The sequence below is a fragment of the Macrobrachium rosenbergii genome, chromosome 44, assembly GCF_040412425.1.
Source record: "Macrobrachium rosenbergii isolate ZJJX-2024 chromosome 44, ASM4041242v1, whole genome shotgun sequence".
Classification (NCBI taxonomy): Eukaryota; Metazoa; Arthropoda; class Malacostraca; order Decapoda; family Palaemonidae; genus Macrobrachium; species Macrobrachium rosenbergii.
Window position 1 is genome coordinate 46093035 of NC_089784.1, and position 5000 is coordinate 46098034.

Consider the following 5000-nt stretch of genomic DNA (forward strand, 5'->3'; position numbering starts at 1 on the left):
CGTGGCCCTGAGGCCTTGGGTTCCTGCTCTTCTCCAACCAAGCACTGGCATCGGGTTGAGGACGACCGTGTTATTCTTCGACTTTCTATTCATCCTTCACATCTTTTTACTTATCTTTGGATATTTTATTCTGGTTGCTGTTTGTTTTATCGCTTATTTGACTACTGTTGCACTTTCCTTTCCATCAACGTATTTCGTATCCGTTTTTATATATATATATATATATATATATATATATATATATATATATATATATATATATATATTATATATATATATATTATATATATATACAGTATATATATATATATATATATATATATATATATATATGTATATATATACATTATATATATATATATATATATATATATATGCATGTGTATGCGAGTGAGATCAACAGCCGGAAACAGGAGTGATACAGCGACAATCAGTGAGTAGCGTACAAGCATAATAATTATCTATAACAGGTGTGCTGTTAACAAGTTAGATTTTTGTTTTCTCACAATTCTAACAGAAAATGAAGGGACGTAGCCAGTAATCTTCCTCAAAATAATAAATAGCTGCTGTTATCACGAGAGGTGCGTAAAGGAATTCAACAGAAATCATGAAGATTTTACAAGAAGACACAGTCTACTCTTTTTTGGGATTTACGTACCCATGGTAATTGAAAAATTGAAACTAGATATGTGGATTGTACTTCGTTTAGGAAATAGCGTACTAACCGTAAAAGAAATGGAAAAGTAATGGAAAATACTGTCAAATACGGAGGATTTCACATGGTTTTGGCTTCACGGGCCTCGCTGTAACCATTAACCCCAACACCAAATTAATAAGTTCGGTTCCAAGTTTTTTGAATAAAAATATTTTAAGTACGTTTAAAAAGTACAAACGCAATAAAATCACATTTTCAAGAAATCTTAGAATGTTTAACAGCACCATTGGAGAGCTTCGAAAACACGTTTTTAGAAAGTAATATCCAAATAATGCAGCAGATACTTGATACCTCTTTTCCTACTTAAAATTTTTTGCCCTTTTTCCTATACTAGCTACACATACTGTACATAATGGAATTGAAATCAGACACTGAGAGCAGACGCTCCAGGAACATTCTTCAGTAATTTTTCCTCTGTTCCTTAGATTTTCAATGAAAATGTCTTCGTTTCCATTTCCCATCAGAGGTGGCATCAGAGGAAGACAAGGCAATGATTACAGTCACATCCATATTATACAAGTGTTACACAGAAGACTCATCAGTTTTACATCGAACCCCTAAGCACGATGCTTGATTTACCTGTATCTTGCAAGGCCTCTCTCACTTGCTGGATATTATGGCTCTTTCTCTCCAAAAACTATCCCAATCCACCAATCTGCCACTTTCGAGCAGTTACTCGGTGACCCAACCACCTCCAAGAGCACTAGTCCATGCCGTCACCCATTTCTTACTCGGAGTCAGTTCTTCTCACGCAACAATACTACGCAAAGATCCATCCTGTAGGATTCAACATTATTCTTTCATTCACTTATGTTCACGTAACGTCATTAAAGAGAGTTGCTCAGAAAAACCTTTTATACATTCCGTACATAAATGTTTGCGTTTGCCTGTGTATGCATACGCATTTTTATGTTGGAAAGAATATCTTCAATTATGCTTTAACATGCAGACCTTATGAAATTATATGGAACTGTTCTGTCTGATTCTTGCTACAAAAGAGCGGTAATATCACTGGGAAACTTAATGAGGAATTAAACACTTCCCAACAAGAGACTCAGAGAAATTTTGGGGTGAACACAAAAAACAACAACATACCTAATTCAAAACGCACACGATAAAGTTAGGTCGTACAGAAGCGCTTAAGAGAAATTGTACAACAGAAAAGTGGCAAGAACCTGTTTAAAGTGACCTTGCACACTGACACCGCCCTCCTGCCCGATTAGGTAGCAAACACTCTTTGTACACACAGAAATCGATCAGCATTTAAGAAAGGATATATAGAGAATACTATATAGCTCTGTTGCATCAAGAAATACTGTGCACAATTAATGTTATCTTTAATTTCCCCTACTTTAGTTTTCGGCTAAATGCAGCATCAAACTCCTTTGAACTGTTTCGTACGGTGACGAGATGAACATACAAAAATACATGCATGGTTTCATAATATACAAACCACACGCAAACATATAACATTCATTCACTCACATACATTATTTTTCAACATAAGCCATATCCCTAAACAGGAGGAGGCTCAGAAAATAAATAAATAAATAAATATGGCAAAGGTCACAATCGTACTTGAACTGCTAAACGTGGGTTAAGCTCAATACTTAAAACTTTCAGGGTATCAGCTTTTCATACAACCGCACGTCGACTTCCCGCCCCACACCCCCGCCCCATTCACCTGATTTACTCGCTCTTTTGTGCTCTCTGGATATTGATGTCCCTCTTTTACGTTCCATTCCATCTATCTAGTCCATTGCAGGTTTTCACCTTCTTCCTAACACTTCCAAATAATACGCTCTTTTCATCAATATGTCGTCTTTTATTCTTTCTACATGACCAAGACATCACAGTACACTGATCCAGTCTTCCACTTGTGATAATCTTTTTAGAAATTCTACGTTGCTTCACATTTCTCACCCTTTCAGTTCTTCTTAGGCCACATATACAGTAAGACTCAATTCCTTCCTTCAGATTTAACCCTTCCTATTGCTTGCACATTTAGTATCCAAACTTCACTCCGACACAGGAGATATGGCTCAGCAATCCCTTTATACATTTCCAGCTCAGCTTCATCAGCACTAAAAAACATCTATGCTTCACCTCCACGAAAGAGTTGACTTAGCAATCACTTCTACATTTTCACCTTCACCTCCACTGAAACAAGATCTGTTCTCAGTTTCTGCACACACCGTACTACGTTCAAAGTTAAGTATGCCTTAGTTTAACCAGACCACTGAGCTGATTAACAGCTCTCTCAGGGCTGGCCCGAAGGATTAGACCTATTTTACGTGGCTAAGAACCAACTGGTTACCTAGCAACGGGACCTACAGCTTATTGTGCAATCCGAACCACATTATACCGAGAAATGAATTTTTATCATCAGAAATAAATTCCTCTATTACTTTCAAGACTTGCTTCACCTCCACTGGCTAACTTCTCTCATCCTACCAAAGTCAATTATGTTCACTCTCAAATTTATATACAAGTCAGATTCCATACTCCATTGTCTTGGTTCCTCCTCTCCGTCCCCAACATGAACCACTCAGCACTCCATTCGCGACTCATTTTCTTATCTCACAAGTTTGCACCTAAATCTTCTGTCCTTAACCTAAACTCGCGCATCACTCCATCCATATCCATAATGAAACTGAACAGCCATGGAAACATACACCAAACCAGTCACTCTCCCGTGTACATAGTATAATATGCACACACTTTCTTCCAGCCATAAAAAAATTCTTAAATCTCTCTCAAACTTTTGCCTTCTATACCAGAGATATCCTCAACACTGTGCATTCCATCTGGATTCACGCTTTCACATACATTTCTATGCCCATGTATACCCCATACAGTTTTTTTTTCCTTTACATCACAAATATTTACGTAACTATTTCATAAGGGAAACTTAACCCAAATATCCTGTTCATCGTCAAACTCCGCATTAATCTTTCTTTATCAGTCCTTCTGTCAGCTTTCTTAATTCACAGTCAAAATCCTACCATTCAGATTCCTTAATACATTAAGTAACGTCTGTGTCCCTATAGCCTTATCCTTGCAGTCTCATCAGTCAGGTTTACCATTGTAGGCTACAAAGGAACAATCACTTTTTAAGCATTTAAGTATACTGCGCACACACACACACATATATATATATATATATATATATATATATATATATATATATATATATATATATACATACACACATATATATATATATATATATATATATATATATATATATATATATATATATATATATATATATATATATATATATATATATATATATATATATATATATATATATATATATATATATATATATATATATGCAGAAGAACAAGCAGAAAAGCAGAGGGAACTTTGTTAGCACAAATAAAATATCTACGAGAACAACAAAACATACTCGTAAATAAATCTAAAAAGGAAACGAAATAACAAAAAAGTGTCGTGAGAGATATGGTGGGATGTTGCTTCACACGCGCCATTTGCGTCGCAATGCTGAGCACGTATGACCTTTGAGAGCACCCCGCCCCCTCCCCCAAAAAAAAAGTCACCGACACAGAGAGAAACTTTCCACTTTCACGAATGATATTGCTTTGGTGTTCGTCAGGAAATCTCGTGTTTTCAAAGTATCATTACGGCGGGTATAACATTCCCAGATAAGCAGGTCAGCCAGTATACCCAAGCACGAAGTATATGCTCCGACATATGATGGCACGCACTTGGATGATTATGACCCCACTACTTTCTTCAGCCTTGTCAGACAAAATATGAAATGTATGAATTGTGTTCATATTCCTGACTGGAGGCAATTTCATATAGATAGTTGACCCCCCGCTGTTTTAAACCTGTCTCGTTGATCGGAGAAATATGTTAATTGCACATTTCTTTTTATTCTTCGTTTATCTCTTTTGTATTTCGCTCTTTTTCTTCTCCTTACCGTTGTTTCCCTACTCCTGTCTTATCTTTTTTTCTCGAAGCTTCCTTCCTTCTTTTTTCTTCTTTCACCTCTTTTCTTAATTTCATGATTCTTCGTTCTCCTGTTTCCTGTTCCTTCTCGATGTGCTTTCCTTTTTCCCGTTTTTATTCTTCTCATTACTTCTTCTTTTCTTCAAAGAACATATGATCTATATTCTCTGATGTGAGGGACCATAACAATCTCTTTCCCGTTTCACGAAACGGCAACGATTTCAGTCACTCGGAATGCTTTCGAGCGTCGCGCTTTGTCCTGAGGCTTTGCTGTAAATAGGCTACACAAAAGAGCTGGACGCTG